This window comes from Lissotriton helveticus, chromosome 11 (genome assembly GCF_964261635.1).
Source record: "Lissotriton helveticus chromosome 11, aLisHel1.1, whole genome shotgun sequence".
Lineage (NCBI taxonomy): Eukaryota > Metazoa > Chordata > Amphibia > Caudata > Salamandridae > Lissotriton > Lissotriton helveticus.
In genome coordinates, this window is record NC_136072.1 from 929,566,713 (window position 1) to 929,585,066 (window position 18,354).

Genomic DNA, 18,354 nt, shown 5'->3' on the forward strand with positions numbered 1-18,354 from the left:
ACACATAGCACTAGGAAATCACCTCTTATGATTGTTTATGTCCTGCACATAAACAATCATTTAAAAAAATTACGTTTTGCAAGTTCTGTGTGTGCTAATGCAGCATACATAGAAGTTGAAAAACACCATATCAGATTATTTGTGTGCAGGAAGGGACATCTTCCTGCACATAAACAAGCACCCCTGTAACGGAGGCAGCCTTGCTCCATGGTGCAAGGGTGCCTGTATCGGCGCATGACAGCCAGTTGTGCGCCAGCACAGGGGAAAGCACAGGGGTCCGTCATAGCCTTGTAGATATGAGGCATCCCTGTGCTTTGAAAGTGCCGAAGTGTGGAGCAGCCAAAGGGCTTGCAGTGCCTGGCTGCGGCACTTTATTGTAAATGAGGCCCATGATCCTTTATTCCTCGCCTCCAGCAGGGGAACATCCTTCACAACGCGGATTTTACTCCGCAATGCTTTCACAACGCGTCCGTTACAACGCAAGTCGTAACCACGACTTGCGCTGGAGGGCGCTAGAGGATTAAGAATAGTATATTTACTATTCCAACACCTTCCCTAGTGTCCACGGGGACTGGTGTTAGAATAGTAAATTATACTATTCTCAATCCGCACCCCCAACGCAAGTCGTGGTACCGACTTGCGTTGTAAGGGACGCGTTGTGAAAGCACGCGTTGTAATGGAACGCGTTGTGATGTCGTACATCCCTCCAGAATGATGTGGCTATTGGAAATGGACCATTAAAGAATGGGCTCATTTTCTGACCATAAGTTAGAAGTGTCTAGGCTATGGGTGTTTTCCCTTAGCACATAAAACACACTTTTGTGTAGTTCTGTCACAGACCGCCATGGATTGCCTGACAGGGTATTGTGGAGGAAGCACTGCTGAAGTGCTTGGCCAGCAATCCTAAATTGATCAGCCCGTGCACTATCTTTTGTTTTCTAAGACCTGTAAACATAGCATTATCATTGACAAAGCTGGCGGTGGGTAAACTATTAAGGAGATGACCTTCTCTCTTCTAAATTGGGTAGCAGAGCGGAGATGTGGGTATGCGCAACAGCTGCTGTTTGTTGGTGAATGCCCTATTCCACCCGAAATCAGACCTTAATTATTCTGCTGTGAAACAATAAACCCTGCCTTCAAGTTTCCGCTTCCTCACATTACAAAACTGTGTGGTACTCATAAAATGTGTGTTCTTGCACTGTCTCTTTAATCTTAGCGGCAAACGTGTGTTTAAAACATGCTAAACTCTTTTATGACATGTTATACAGCATCCATAGCAGGAGTAAGAAAAGGGGGGGCCAATCGGCCCCCACGCAGGCATGGCGGGGCCCAGCCCCTCCCATACCCCGGTTCCTTCGTGGTCGCTTGCCCCCGCCCTCGCCCCGGAAGTAGTTGGGCACTTCCGGGGCGAGGGGGCGGGGCCGTGACGGCGAAGGGGTTAAGAGCCTGGGGAGCGCGGGAAGCGGCCTCTTTGTGCCCGCGCTCCCAGGCTCGCTCCTCGCCCCACCGTGGGGCTGTGTAATTTTCTCTCCATTTTTCTTTTCAGGTCTGCCTCGGAGTCGACGCAAGTTCGTGGCGGAGCAGGAGTAGCAGCAAGACCGGAGCCGACGCGAGTTCGTGGTGGAGTGGGAGTAGCAGCAAGACCGGAGCCGACGCGAGTTCGTGGTGGAGCGGTAATAGCTGCAAGTGACCGGAGATCGGCGTAGCTGCGGAGGAATCCTGTGGATCCAGCGAGGCCGGGGAGAGCGCACCGCCGAGCGGCAGTTCCAGGACTCAACTGGGGAAGGACACCTAAGGGACGCTTGCGCACGGAGACACAAGGTATTTTGCGGGGCGGGCGGGGATCGGCAGCAGCTCAGAAGCACCGGCCACAACGAGCGGGGATAACCGGCTTTGAGCGCTGCTGCCCAGCTCACGAAGAAAGATTTAAAAACCCAGAAATTAAGTGTGTCGTGTGCGCTGTCCGTTGGGGGGGGGAAATTGTGCCTCCTCGTGTGTGCTGAGTGATTCGCATAATTTTCCTTCAACGAACTTGGGGCGGGCTCGAGAGCGCTGCCTTTTGTGGGGAGTGTTAGACTCGTTTTCCTGTTGTAACATTCCACGAAAGCGGGGCGGGCTCGGCTCTTAAATACAGTACAAGTGAGTCACGCGAGTGCTGCTTTGTGTGGAGGTTTTTTGGATTCGTTTTCTAATTACGTTAACACAAACGCGGGGCAAGCTCTGCTCGGTGTTTATGCTAGAGTTTAATTTACAGAGCGAAGGTGCCCTTCCTGTGTATCTTGAAAGTGTAACGTGACTTAGAGACTGTTTTGTTTTAATTCTCATATGAAAGTGTCTCTATGTAATGCAACTAGTGATATGTGAAGCGCTCTGATACTTTTTTTTTTTAAACAGGTTAAGACCGGTCGTGTTCTTTACAAAAGTGGTTTGATCTAGTCAGGTCCCCCAAGGGATTCGCATTAAGGGCTTGATTTAAGTTGCAATTAAAATGCACGCAAGGAATTATTAAAATACATTTGGAATTTATTAAGGGTTTGATTGACAACTTAATAAGTACATGATCTGTAGTGTGTTTTCCCAAAAACGTCAAAAGGGCGTGGACTGTCCAGTCAGTCAGTTCAGTTACAGGTGGGAAGAGAAGTTTCCCATGCATAAATAGCCACAATTGTATTGTAACGTATTTTCTATTTTCAGGTAATCAAGTCTACGATCTTGGTCAGTGTATTCCAGCCCGGGCGCCTTCAACTGGGTCAGGTACGGAGCACGGTGTGCTCATAAGTATGTCTGCAAGAAGGGGGCATGGGAATGCGAACGTGGGTTTAATGTTTCAAAAAATGATGCGCAGAATGTCTGCAATGGATAAGCGACTAGGGAAGTTTGATAAACTGGGTAAGACCGTGGCGGAATTGGGAGCAAAGGTAGATGCTCAGGCCGGGCCATCTGGGAGACCTAAGCGAACGATAGTACCGCCCAAACCAAGTGGAGTATTTGAGACACCACCCAAACGGGCGAAAACTAGGAGGGTGGGGGGTCGTCCACGAAGTCCAACTTCCAATGTACCTCCAGCTGCACCTATCCTTCCACCTCAGGCCCCGTTGGGTGTCCCGGCATCGGTACCCCAGCTGCCAGTGGCAGTGCCAGTAGTGCCAGCCATTCCAGTAGCGGCACCAGTGGCGCCACCGCCCACTCCGGTGCCCTCGGGGGGCCCGGTACCGAGTGCAGTCCCTAATTCTCTCCCCGCGTCGGGTCCAATGCCAACAGAACTGGCAGCCCAGGTAGCAGCTGTCCTTCCATGGCTAGGTGGGGGAGCCCTGCCGGCCAATACGACGCTCACAGCAGAGCAACAAACATTGATTACTCAGATATTGTTGGCTAGTGGTCGGGGCAGCACGCCGCCTGCACCAGTTTCTCCACACACAGGTCCAACGAACGATGGAGGTGCTGCCAAGACCGTGGAAGCGACGTTACCCAGCGACAATGGTAAGGAGATTGCCCTGCCACTGCTGGGCGAGGGCGCAATGCCCTCCAGGGAGGAGTGCCTAGCGCAACATGTATCACAAAGCGTGAAAGAGATGATTTGGGCGGACAAATATGTTAATATTTTTTCATTACTGATAGACAACAGGGAATGGGAATATGCAAAATCACAGAAGGATATGATGTTGCCTAGTGAATGGAGAACAAAATTGTACAAATTTAGGGTGGAGGAAACCATCTTGAATTGGGTAAGGGCCTTTGCGGTGTACAGTGCAGTAATTGGTGAACGTTTTCCAGGAATGCAATCTGTTATGAGCTGCTATCAGAGTAGGATCACAATGTACCATGATAATCATGTGGGGGATGTGTGGAAAGAATATGACATAGCTTTCAGAAAGTCTAGGGAGTTTAATAAGTCTTTGGCATGGGACATGGTTGATTCTATTTCCTGGCATTCGCAATTTGAGAAGGGGCAGGGCGCAAGCACTAGCGCTGCCTGGAGCAAAAGTTATTCTCCCAGGCCACAACAGCCATTCCAGCAGCCCTTTCGAGCAGCGCAGGGTGGGGAGACAACCCAGAAAAACAGAGGCAATGGAGGTACGAAGGGGGTATGCTGGGACTTCAACAGAAGGACATGCAACAGGGCACAGGCCACTTGTAAGTTCAGGCACGCGTGCAATTTATGCGGCCACCCTTCCCACCCAGAGTCGACATGCCGGAATAAAGGCAATGGGTCGGGTAATAGGGGAAGGAAAAAAACCAGAATAACAAGATCCATCTCATTATAGCACATTCACCTATTCTTTTGGCGGCAATGATCCCCTGGCTTAATAGGTACCCTAATCACACTTCTGCGAGACTGTTGCAAGAGGGTTTCACCCACGGTTTCCGAATTCCAGCTGGGGGTTATGTCGGGACACCACAGTGCAGAAATCAACTGTCAGTACTTTCCAATCCCACGCTGGTGGCGACCAAAATAGACAAAGAGTTGCGTTTAGGTAGGGTAGCGGGACCTTTTCATGTCATTCCTACTCAGAATTTTGTATGCTCTCCTTTGGGGGTGGTACCAAAGAAGGAGAAGGGGGAGTATAGGCTCATCCACAACTTGTCTGCACCTAGGGGCCTATCCTTGAATGATGCTATTGATGAATCAGTTTGCAGCGTTAAGTATGCGTCTTTTGATCAGGCAGCAGACATGCTGAGGGGCTTGGGCGCGGGAACACTGATGGCTAAATCAGATATCGAGTCAGGCTTTAGATTGCTCCCTGTTCACCCGGAGGACCAGCACCTCTTAGGTTTCTCTTTTGAAGGGAAGTACTACATGGATAAGTGTATGCCCATGGGTTGTTCAATTTCATGTGCATATTTCGAACAGTTCAGCTCTTTCCTGGAATGGGCCCTAAGGCAATGTACGGGTCACCAGTGGGTCATGCACTACCTGGACGATTTTCTTTTTCTGGGTCCGGCGGGTTCACGGGAGTGTGCGTCAGCATTGCAGGAATTTTGCGTGCTCATGCGCTCTTTCGGGGTCCCGCTGGCGCAGGGGAAGACAGTCGGGCCAGTAACATGCCTGGAATTTTTAGGCATTGAACTTGATTCAGTGGAGGGCTGTTTTAGACTACCAATGGAGAAGATACAAAGATTCAAGAATACCCTAGGTCTATGCCTACAAGCTAAGAAAGTGACTCTACAAATGTTGCAGCAGACAGTGGGGCAGTTAAACTTTGCATTGAGAGTAATTCCCATGGCACGCCCTTTTTCACGCTCAATTGCACAGGCCATGAGGGGTCTTCGGGAGAAACATCACCGGACACGGCTATCTGCTGAGGTTCGCCAGGATATGCGGATATGGATCGCATTTCTGGAGGACTTCAATGGCAGAGTGCTGTGGGGTGCACCCACGCTGTCCTCGGAGGACCTGGGTTTGTGGACCGATGCGGCAGGCAGTGTAGGGTTTGGTGCAATCCTTGGTAAGAAATGGGTGGCACAGAAGTGGCCCGCCTGGTGGGAGGAGAGCGGGCTGACGGTGAACATTGGTTTCCTCGAGCTCTTCCCAATCTGGGTAGCACTGAAAGTGTGGCCTGAGGATTTGGCCAACCGATCTGTAATCTTCTGGTCAGATAATATGACAGTGGTGGAATGCATCAAGCAACAAGCTGCAAGGTGTCCATTCATACTACGCCTGATCAAGGAGATTGTGCTGTGTTGCATGACATTGAATATACTTTTCAGGGCGAAACATGTCCCGGGGGTGCTAAACAATGCAGCTGATGCCCTTTCTCGCTTTAAGATGCAGGTTTTCAGGGATCACTTGCCGGAGGCAGAGGCAACCCCGGCCCATTTCCCGTCGAATCTCTGGCAGATTGGTGCCCCCAACTACATGACCTCGTGGCAGCCAGCCTAGCACCCAAGACAAGGACAGCTTACGAAGGGGCGTTCAGGTCTTACTGTCACTTTCTGGGACAGGGCTGGGAGAGTGGGTGGACTCTGGAAGCTAGTTTCAATAGGTACATGAGCACCTTACACAAAGAAGGGCGCACGGCGGCGACAGCCAGCAGGCACAAGGCGGCAATCTCCTTTTTCGCACGTGCAAAAGGGGTGAGGGATCCTACAAACAGCTTCCTAGCTCAGAAGGCATTGAAGGGATGGCGGCGCATGCAAGCACCTTCCACAGATTCTAGGAAACCAATAGGTTTTGAACGCTTGTCGGCAGTTCTCCTCGCGCTGCCTGACACATGTAGCTCTGCGTCCGAGGTGGGCCTCTTTAAAGCGGCATTTTCTTTAGCCTTTTATGGTGCCTTCAGGGTAGGCGAACTGGTGGCGGCCAACAAATGTGATAGGGTAGGCGGCCTTCAGCTACAGGATGTCAGCATAAGGAGTGACACAATGTGGATTATAATCAGGAAATCAAAAACTGATCAGGAAGCTAGGGGTCAAAGCTTGGTGTTACACCGGGCACGGAACAATCTCTGCTGTCCGGTGACACACGTGGAGGAACTGATAAGACAGCGGGCGCAAGAGTGTAGGGGGCCACTGCTGATGCATAGGGATGGGACACCGTTGACCAGATTTCAGTTCCAGAGGGTACTAGCCATGAGTATGGCCAGGGCTGGTTATAACCACAAAGAGTTTGGGACGCACTCCTTCAGGATAGGGGCCGCCACGGAGGCAACGGCCAGGGGTTTGAACACAGATAGTGTGCAAAGGATTGGGAGATGGTCCTCGAATGCCTATAAACGTTATGTGCGGTTGCACATGTTGTGAGAGCTGTTGCCATTTGGAGTTTTCTAACACCTGCTGTTTTCTGGTTATTTACAGTTTCTCGGGCCTGCAACGCAGGACGGAAACTACCCATGGATCCTCACATCAACTCATCAACATCAAGGAAGTACCAGGAGGACAAACAGAAGACAGTGGTAGTTTGGGTTGTGGGACATTCGTATGTCAAGCGTGCTAATCCTATTTTTCTTGCAGGATCGGGTAGACAGAGGGTGGAGAGCGGGGGGTGCACGGTCGCCTTCCATGGCAGGGGGGGCTTCGCCTCAGTCAGTTTAGGGACTATATGTCGGACTTATTAAGAAGACATACTGCACCTCCTTCGGCGGTGATCCTTCATCTGGGGGGGAATGATCTGACAGGTCTGGGTAGAAGGGTCCTCCTGGAAGAGATTATATCAGCAGCAGGGTGGCTAGCGAAACGGTTACCGGGGAGCGTGATTGTATGGTCACAGCTGATACCGAGAATGCAATGGAGAGGGGGGGACTCAGTCAGCGCGTTGAATAACTCGGTAAAGAGGGTCAACAACAAGCTGGACAAGTTATTTAGAACTCCGGTCTTACAGACCATACCGCACGGTTGCATCTGGGGAGAGCACTTCTACCTGCGGGACGGGGTCCACTTAACAGAGGCGGGGAATGCCCTTTTTATAAGGAATATCTTGGCATGGGTTGAAGTCTTTGCAGGGAGAGTATGACCTTTCTACAGGATGGTTTTGGGGGGGGGGCAGATAGTCGGTCAACTACCAGGCCTGTGGCGGTAAGGTCATAATCGGTGAGCAGCATTTTAAGGTCCTTAGGGGGGGCGGGCCCATTCACGAAAGGGGCTGCCCGTCGGGAGGGGCCATTGGTCTCTCTCAGAACTTCAGGGGCAGGATATGATATCCATTATTTAAAAGGGTGTGGGGGAGGGAGTCTACGCTTTCCTCAGGCTGGTAGCCACCCCGCACAGACACTATGACGTCATCAAGGTGCGCGAGTGTCAGGGCCCTCCTGTTATGGTTAAATGGAGTTCAGGGAGCGCACGTGGGTGAAACGTGCCCTGGGTTGCGCATGCGCATCTCGAACGTGAGAGCGCAGCTGTAAAAGGATCTGACACCGGTTAGCGACCTTGCCGTACGACTTAATTATTAGAATGCAATTTTAATTTTTCAGGATGTTAGATTCGGTTAGGAAACACGCTGTACTAGATATTTGTTAAGGTTAGCCCATCATACCATGTCAAAACGGATGTCAATCTAATGTTCTGAAAAAATGTGCATTTAATAATTGTCTAAATGTTTATTTTATTAAAATTTTAATTTGTTTTTATATTTTAATAAATACGGCCAGGGGGGGCCCTGACCCCCTGACTTCCAAAGACCCCATGTGTTGAATCGTTGAATTAGGTAATCCAGTCAGTGTGTTAAGGAGGGGGGTGGCCGGTAGTCCCAGACCATGAGAAAAGGGGGGGCCAATCGGCCCCCACGCAGGCATGGCGGGGCCCGGCCCCTCCCATACCCCGGTTCCTTCGTGGTCGCTTGCCCCCGCCCTCGCCCCGGAAGTAGTTGGGCACTTCCGGGGCAAGGGGGCGGGGCAGCGACGGCGAAGGGGTTAAGAGCCTGGGGAGCGCGGGAAGCGGCCTCTTTGTGCCCGCGCTCCCAGGCTCGCTCCTCGCCCCACCGTGGGGCTGTGTAATTTTCCCCACCCTCCATCCCCTGTATTAGCGGAACTTGGGGACAGCCATTGGTAGGTATACTGTCTAGCGATGTGCAGGATCATAGGAATATTATGCTTGATTCATTAGGCCTTTTTCCCGTTTACTGGAGGAATGACCAGATGTAGATGTTTCGTGCTTTGCTGTGGTTTTTTAACTAATTTTTCTCCTTAGGCCTTTTTTCCCGTTTACAGGAATATGTATATATGTATATGTTTTGTGCTTTGCGGTGTATTAACTAATTTTCTCCTTAGGCCCTTTTTCCCTCTTAGTATAGCAATGTCGTATTTATTATGTGGGTCTGGCGGTAAGGTCATAATCGGTGAGCAGCATTTTAAGGTCCTTAGGGGGGGGCGGGCCCATTCACGAAAGGGGCCGCCCGTCGGGAGGGGCCATTGGTCTCTCTCAGAACTTCAGGGGCAGGATATGATATCCATTATTTAAAAGGGTGCGGGGGAGGGAGTCTACACTTTCCTCAGGTTGGTAGCCACCCCTCACAGACACTATGACGTCATCAAGGTGCGCGAGTGTCAGGGCCCTCCTGTTATGGTTAAATGGAGTTCAGGGAGCGCACGTGGGTGAAACGTGCCCTGGGTTGCGCATGCGCATCTCGAACGTGAGAGCGCAGCTGTAAAAGGATCTGACACCGGTTAGCGACCTTGCCGTACGACTTAATTATTAGAATGCAATTTTAATTTTTCAGGATGTTAGATTCGGTTAGGAAACACGCTGTACTAGATATTTGTTAAGGTTAGCCCATCATACCATGTCAAAACGGATGTCAATCTAATGTTCTGAAAAAATGTGCATTTAATAATTGTCTAAATGTTTATTTTATTAAAATTTTAATTTGTTTTTATATTTTAATAAATACGGCCAGGGGGGGCCCTGACCCCCTGACTTCCAAAGACCCCATGTGTTGAATCGTTGAATTAGGTAATCCAGTCAGTGTGTTAAGGAGGGGGGTGGCCGGTAGTCCCAGACCATGTGTAGATTTGCTGCAACGTTTCTGGGTTACATTTATATCATTGGTGCTCGAACAATTTCTCATCAAAATGTACGCCACTTTACAAGTGCGAAAAACTGAACTACATATTGCCTACCGAAATAAACAATGCTTTTAAATGATTGTGCGTGCTTTGCTACAAATGTCAGAGCAAAATTGCACCTGCATCATTTAGATCTATTTAATCAATAAATGGTGCATGCACCTGGGAAACCAATATGATCCGTACGAGTGGGTGGGGGGCTTTGTACATTAAAGCACAATGGTTTACTGAAAGACAGCATTACCCAAAGTCCTAGTAAATGGACCCAAATCTGGGTTATCTCATCTCTACTAGTAGCCATTTTGTAAATGAGCAGGTAACGAATTATTGTTTGCGCTTCTTACCATGAAGAAACAACACAGGCCGCCTGGTGCCAGGAGTAAAGCTGTAAATAGTGCAGCAGGTGCAGTTGCACCGAGGCTCGGTTGGGGGAGGAGGAGACGCCTATTTCATCCCATTTGTAGATGCCTTCGCTACCAAACGAGGGGTTGACGGGTCATTTCCCTTGCTTGAATTGGGGGCACGTGGCACCTGTGCTACGCCACAGCATTCTGCCAATGGTTATGCCGTTCTTTCCTCTCTTTAAGTGATGAAGTCGCCTCTTCGGCTCTGCTCTAGTGCTCTGGCCTTTCATCCACGCGGAGGATAAAATATTGTTTACTTCATTAGAAATTCAGCAGAGCCACATTACAGCATTTGCCTAAACTTTTAATATCTACACGTTAACGCCGTGGAATATCTGCAATTCTTGCTAGAGAAAAAGGGACTTAAGCGTGGGCGCTTTGACTTTGTCAAATATTTGAAAAATATGAGACACGCCCTTAATTGTCCTTCTACTGGAAAAATATTCATTCCATCAAACCTGAAGATGGGTGAAGTGGCGGAGGTCGGGTCTTTGAAATTTAGGCGGGTGACGGGGAAAGGCTGAGAGGGCAGCCAGGGCGAAAAAAGGCTCCTTCCAGGGGTCTCATTGCATTTGCAAAAGCAAGCAGCCCCGGGGCACAGCGGAATGCCTGTAAATGGATTTCATTACAGGACTTCATCTTAGCAGGGCTACAAATAATCCTCTTACAAACATTGTATATTGCTTCAAGTTCTTTGGTAATAAAAATATTTTACTAACGCAACAATCCGGAAAGCAGGGAATGAAAATGGAGGGGTCGCGCGTCCCCTGCTCTCTGCGTTAGGGGAACTGCTTCTGGTAATGTGCACTGTTGAGGGACGAGAAGGAGCGACGTACTTAATATTCCTGAAAACGAATCTTGTTAAAACAAATCTTGTCAAAACATTATTACCTCCCATAAGAGCGATGTCTCGGAGATGTGCCAACGGGGCACTTAAACTCAATAACCGCACACTTCAAGTCTGATTTATTTAGCTGCACCATGTTCGAGGGAAAAGACCAAAACAAACAAGCACAAGTGTGCGCGCATCGTGCAGCAGCAGGGGAGGAGAGATAGGAGGGGGCCTGCGCCGGATTCCCTTTCGGGAGTGAGCAGCAAGGCGCGATAATTGCTAACATATAGCGCCGTTGTTCGCTCCTGCAAGGGAATCGCCAGACGTGCACGCGTTGCCATTGGAAGCAATGCAACGCGTGCACGTTTTTGTCCGCAAAGCTGTGCTGATGGCTACAGGTCTATTTCCTATGCAGCGCATGCGCGCTGGGTAGACAAGCCCTAAAAACGAGGAGGGTGCTGAACAAGGCATCAGGAAAGGCGGGGAATAATATGACGACATTGAAGAAATAATAGATACGTTCCTAGGTTCACATAGGAGAACACCCCAAACTACTACTCACCAGCCAAAGTCCTGTGTGGACAGGTAGTGGACATGATTCCTCATGCTGAATCATGGTCACCTGCTCTACAGGATGTAAATGCCAGCCTCAAGAACACAAAACAATACCTGGACGAGCCGGGCCACGGGCTGACGGGCATACAAATCCAACAATGCTGTAGGTGACTGGGTGGCACCACCTCAGGGGGCCTCACTACAGCTCGCTCCCTCTTCCATTTCTGTCACCCTCTCCTATCAAGCTATCCTTCTTTCTTTCTTCTCTCTCCTGATGCCTCAAATTATTTATCTAATTTCCATTTCTACTCGTTCTCACATTTGCTTACTCGGGCAGCATTAACAAGGTTTTGGCATAGGCCGCCGCCGCAATGAATCTTGCTGCGCAGACCTATGCCAAAAGAAAAGGTCTGGAATGTGCGGTATCTCTGAGATACGGTGCATTCCTGTCCTTTTTCCCTGCACCAGCACACAATGGACAGCCATGCGCCAATGCAGGCGCCCTTCCGCCATGGTGCAAGGGTGCCTGCATTGTAGGTGTCCCTTCCTGCACAAAAACAATCATGAGAGGTGTTTTCCTCTTTCTATGTGTGCTGCAGGATGCAGCACACATAGAACAAGCATTGGCATAGCCAATAGGTCTCGCTCTTGGGACCTTATAAGTATTTACTTATGCATCACAATTTCCTTGGTGCAACAACATCAACACTTATAAGGTCCCAAAGGCGAGACCTATTGGCTATGCCAATGCTTGTTTCCTTTGCACTTAACCGACGTGTTTTCCATCCCTCCTGCCTCTCCCACTGATTGCCATTTAGAGCTGGGTGCTCTGCTGGTCGGCAATTTTTCTCCATTTAATTGTATACTTATCTTTCGTTAATATGCTTTATTACGGATTATATGCATTTTAATGGGGCCATCCAGCGTAAGTGAGAGGCAGTTCTCTTTGACCATGCCCGCGCTGCTAAAGATCGCAATAGGCATTCTAGAATATTTTTTTGATGAGGTCAGCTTGTGTCAACTTGTGCTTTGAGATTCTAGTGAAATCATTCATTAAATGGCGCCTTTTATTCATTACCGCATGTAAAGCCCTCCGGTGCCTTGTTGGCTTTTCACACACTACATAAAAACCTACAGATAGAATTCAAGAAAAAATGTCTAACGCACTGTTGAATAATCAGGAACAGCAGTGAAATTTTGATGTATATTTATTGGTAGTATAGCAATCCATCTTCATGTAACAGAGTCCAGCTGTAAACTGACTCTCTGACCAGCTACATTACAGTTCCACTAACATGTGGAATATAGAACACCATTGAAAGAAAACATGTCGCATGCAATGGCATGCGACCCTAACCATGCTACTTAAAGAGATATACAATATAATGAGGATGTAACACATCTCCCTTTTTTCAAAATAAAACACAAAATAAAAGTTAACAAGAGATATGTACAATAAGCAACAACATTTTTGTAAAGCATTAGAAAACATGAGATTGATATTACATTCAGTCAGAAAATCTTTTGGGTAAAATGACAACTCGTTTTGTATCTTTGACTCTGTGGGCTATAGAATCTTTTTTGTCAATATTGAGATTATTGTCAGTGTGATTACTATAGACATCATATGGTTTTGAACATTTAGCCAACCTTCCCATATTCCAAATTCTACCATTTTGGGTCATGACACTATCGGTAAAAACTTTTTTTATTTCAATAGGATCACTAAATGTACTGGTTCCTTTGGCTAATAAACCAGGCTTAAGAACTCTAACCCATTCACCCACTTGAAAGAATTGTCTTTTTGTATTCCATTTCCTGTCATACCATAATTTTGTTTTCTACTGCTTATCTTCCACACGTTTGGCAATATCCACAACATTATCTTTATCATACATAGAAACTTTGCTATATTTCTCTTTTAACCACCATGGTAAAACACTGGAAGCCGGATTGCGACCCTTGAATAATTTAAAAGGACTCACCTCTGTGGTAGAGTGGGGCGTAATACGATACATCCATAACCTCTCTCTTAATGCATTTATCCAATTTTTCCTGCACTTGATGGACTCTACAATAAAATTCTTTAACACTCGATTAAATCTCTCCACTTGCCCATTCTCATGTGGTTCGTATAAAGATGTTAACCTGTGAACAACATTGCATTCCTTAAGAAATATAGACATCTCCATAGAGGTCAATTGCACGCCATTATCAGTGACTATTACTGAAGGGCAACCTTCTCTAGTGAAAATTTCTTTGAAGAATCCTATTACAGCTTCAGTGGAAGCTTTAGGAACAAACTTGACTTCCGGCCATTTGGAATGATAATCTATCATAACCAAAGCATACTTTGAAGACTCTGGTAACATGTGGAAAGGCCCAGTAATATCAAATGCAACCTTCTCCCATGGTTCAGATGGCTATTTTACCATTTTGAGAGGTGGATTGATAGTCTTCAACATTTTATCACTAGATGCACAATCTTGACATTCTCTGACAGTTCTATCAATAAATCTATCAACTCCAGGCCACCAAAAATATGACCTAACCAACCTTTTCATAGAAGAAATGCCAGGATGAGTTTTATGGGCCACTTTAAGTATGACATCCTGCATTCCTTCTGGAGGAACACACTTACCAGATTTAAAAATAAAACCAGACTCCAACTCCAATTCTTCTTCCACATTATAGAATGGTAACAGCTCCGCTTTAACTCTATCCTTATTTGGCCAACCCTCAGTGATATAACTTTTGAGTTCCTCCCATTTGGTATCTTTCTGTACACAATCTAACCACAACGATTCGGATATTTCTTGAAAAGTATCCTGTAAAACATCTTGAACAGTAACTACAAAATCTCCATCATTCAGTACACCCACAACATCCTGTTCACACGGTAGGCGTGATAAACAGTCCGCTGTAACATTCTTTTTGCCAGGAACATAACAAGTAACAAAATTATATTCCTGTAACCTTGAGGAAAGTCTGGCTATTCTGGCCATCGAATTCCATCCACAACCAACCGATAAAATGTTGACCAATGGTTTGTGGTCTGTTTTAAGAGTGAATTTTGAACCCCAAATATACAACCTAAAATGTTCAATTGCCCAGACACAAGCAAGAAGTTCCCTCTCTATTACCGCATACTTTCTCTCACACTCATTGAGGGTTCTAGACGCAAATGCTACAATCCACTCATTATTACCTTCCTTCTGTGACAACACACTACCTAATCCATACATGCTCGCATCCACTGTAATTACACATTCCTTGTTCATACAGAACGGTTTAAGTGTAGGAGAACGTATAATATCATTTTTGATTGTTTCAAAGGCTTGTTGTTGTGTAACAGACCACTTAAACTCTTCACCTTTTCTCAACAGTTTTCTTAGAGGTTCCATCTTAGTTGCAAAATTTATTACAAATTTGCTGTAATATTCACACATTCCAGCAAACGATAACAATTGATCTTTATTCGTTGGAGCGGGCGCTTTTATAATTGCATCTACATTTGATTTTTTTGGAACAACACCATCCCCGACAATGTGTGTCCTAAATATTCAACTGACTCCTGAAATAACTTACATTTATGTGCCTTAAGTGTTAGACCATTTGACTCAAGTTTTTTGCATACTTCTTGTAAATGAATCTCATGTTCGCACACATTTTTTGAAAACACTAAAATGTCATCCTGAAAGCATTTGACAAACATATCCAAATCTCTGAAAATATGGCACATTGTTCTTTGAAAAACGGATGCCGCTGATGCAAGACCAAACGGCATACGTACGTATTGAAATAAACCTTGGGGTGTTATGAATGCTGTGAGTTTCCTAGAAGCTTCCGTTAATGGAATTTGGTGATACGCTGATCTTAAATCTAAGGTTGAAAAGATTTTTGCGCCTTCTAACATTGATACCAGCTCATTAATGTTAGGCAAAGGATGACAGTCAATTACCATGTTAGCATTCAATGCCCTTAAATCCACACACAATCTTAATTTTTGATCCGATTTTCTTACCAAAACTATGGGAGAAACCCATTCTGATGATTCAATTGGTTCAATGATTCCCTCATCAAGTAATTCCTTTAACATGCCTTTAAGTTCTTCCCTGATGTTAATGGGTACACCTCTAAGTTTTTGTACAACTGGTGTATGGTTCCTTTTGAGAACAATATTATGTGAAAAATGTTTGAGTTTTCCTAATTTATCACAAAAATCAGAAGTAAAAGATTTAATTAGGTTACAGCCTTTTTCAATATTGGTAAGCTTTGTATTAGATGGATCATTTGCAGATACTGTACCCATAAAACTTTCATCACAAAGAGAAATGGGATCTTTAGCACGTGGATTTATCTGGATACCTAACTTCCATTGATCCAACCATCCTAAAACATTAACGCCTTTGAGGCAAATATATAATTTTATGTCAGCTTTTCTATTCTTAAATTGAATCATCACCTGAAAATAACCAAGTACGTCAATTTTTGCACCAGAAAAGTTCTTTGCAGAAATGTCAGACTCTTGCATTTCACCCAACATTTCAGATTTGGCTAGCGTATTGCTGAAATATTCTTGAGTTATAATAGTCCATGGTGAACCTGAATCTACCATAAGAGACAACTCCTTTTCACAAATCTTAAAAAGGCAATTAGGTGATTTAAGGTGTAATAACGCTTGGTCATCAATGATAGATACTACGAAACCATTCGTTTGTGACTCACAATCATTAACAACATTTACGTTTTCTTCTGCTACTGAAGAAATTGAACCCTTATTATAAGTTCGAAAGCGTCTGTCTCTACACATATTGCTAAAATGACCAACTCTTTTACATAAATTGCATTCTTTTTTAAGTGCTGGACAACCTGGAAAAGAAGCATAGTGAGATTTGTTCCCACATCTAAAACACATTCCTTGCACATTACTAAACTCATTAGGTCTTTGTGTAAAATTTTGTTTAGGTCTGAAAGACGTATATTTTGTTGAAATTTGATTTGCGACTGGTTTGTTATCTTGTCTATTTTTTACAACACAAACTTCCTCTTCAGAAACTTTCTTCTCAGTATCATTTCTAATAGTTTTCATCCATAAATCAGATTGTTCTTGAGCTTTAGCTATTGCAATTGTTTCTGTAAGATTGGGATCACCCATAACCCAAAGTTTGTCTTGTATTTTTTTTGCATTTAACATGTACAATGATCTGATCTGTCATCATACCAAAATTGCAATGTAGGCTTAAAGATCTCAAAGAAGTTAAAAAGTCATCAAAAGTTTCATCCTCTTTCTGTTTCCTAGTGTAAAATTTGAATCGATTCAAAGCAATACTGACATTTGGTTTAAATCTTTTCTCAAGCCTTGCTAATGCCTCAGTATAAACATTCATGGAATCTCCCCCTCCATCACTTTGAGAGATAATCTGCGGTAAAGATCTAAAAATGACTTGCCCTTCCGAACCAAGGCAATGCAAAAGAATACTTTTCTTTCTCTCAGAGCCCATTCTTTCACCATCAATAGCCTTCATATAAGTCATGAACTCCTCGGCTACAGATACCACCGTTTGGTCCCTGTTCCAGGTTCAAATACTGTTCCATCCACTGACTCGGACTCCCAGACCACCGCAACTACTGCTCGCAGTGGCACGCAAATGCTTCCTCCGCTGCCTACGTCTGACACGGACAATGACGCCATATGCGCCGATATTGCCGCTGTTAGGCACCCCGACGACTGCGGGGACCCTGACCGCTGCACAGTTAGATAGCTGGAGCACCGCGGGAGTTGACACGATGGGCGACCTTTACTCTGACGGCGCCCTCCTGCCCTTTGCAGCCCTCGTAGAGGATGCGTCCCTCCCGGCTGGACAGTTCCTAACACATGCATCCCTCGTCCACGCGTTGACCACCGCTTGGGGGGACATGTCTAGTGAGCCGCCAATACACCACTTCATACAATACTTGCATGTCATGAGCAACGGCACTCACATTATTCATTGGCTAACACAAGCACTCCTCCTACATACACTCCCGGCAACTGTGCACTTAAGGGAAAAATGGGCGACAGACAGAGGGCGGGACTGGACAGACAAAGAGTGGGCTATGATCCTGGCTGGTCCGGTGAACATCCCCCGCAGTCCTCGCTTTAAAATCATACAATTTTATATACTGCACCGCGCATATCTCACCCCTGACAAGATAAATAAATACTTTTCAGTGACAGACACTGCCTGCGGCCGCTGCTCTCTCATAGGCGCGGATCTCCTCCACATGCTCTGGCTCTGTCCTGCCCTCCAGCAGTACTGGGACGGAGTGACCATGATACTCCGACATTGCACTAGGGAACAGGTACCGCACACGTGGGAAACCTGTACATTGGGTTTGAATAAGCGCACGCACCTAAATAGGGTCCAGACTAGATACTGGGATCTTGGACTTATCACAGCCAAAAGACTACTTACCAAGAGATGGAAGGCAGCCACACCCCCACACCTCCGACACTGGTGTCTGTCGCTGACAAACTGGGCACGGGCTGAGAGCTCTGTCCTGAAGCGGGAAGAGACAGCTAGGCTCACAAAATTCCCCATCGCACAACAATGGGAGGACATACTGCACTCCTTCCTGCAGAAATGTACGGAACAGGGAATTACGTGAAGGACCCCGTGCTGCCACCCCTACTTTCCGATACGGCACCTTAATACACGCACATGCTGTATCACACACCTTCCTGTCGCCGTCAGGCTCAGCACACTGTCTGACTTGTACTCTCCTGTCTCACACTAGCGATCACCTGCCTCACTCCCGGATACGCACCGTCACATGAGACACTGCGAAGGAGCCTGAGCCCCGCACCGGAATGCCACACCCACCGACCGCTCATGGGCCCGCCCCCCCCTAATGGCTCCACTACACAACCGATTTGCCCGTCCCGAATCCCGGCCCCCCCGCCTGCCTACCCCGCGAGACACGACTGACAAGCTGACTCGGATTCCCACTCCCTCGACGCTATGGCAAACTCTACACATACCTGCCCCTACCCGCCTCCTGTATCGTCCATGTCCCTGTTTCG

The 18,354-nt window shown here is 46.7% G+C and overlaps 1 protein-coding gene across 1 annotated transcript in view; it reads right to left on the reverse strand.

Annotated features, from left to right (window-relative positions):
- Positions 1 to 18,354, reverse strand: part of RNF215 (ring finger protein 215) — a 368,778-nt gene that overhangs the window by 247,725 nt on the left and 102,699 nt on the right. The window contains exon 2 of the mRNA XM_078667245.1: positions 13,274 to 13,436. The gene's annotated coding sequence lies outside the window, so the exon portion shown is untranslated. The remainder of the gene's footprint in view (positions 1 to 13,273; positions 13,437 to 18,354) is intronic.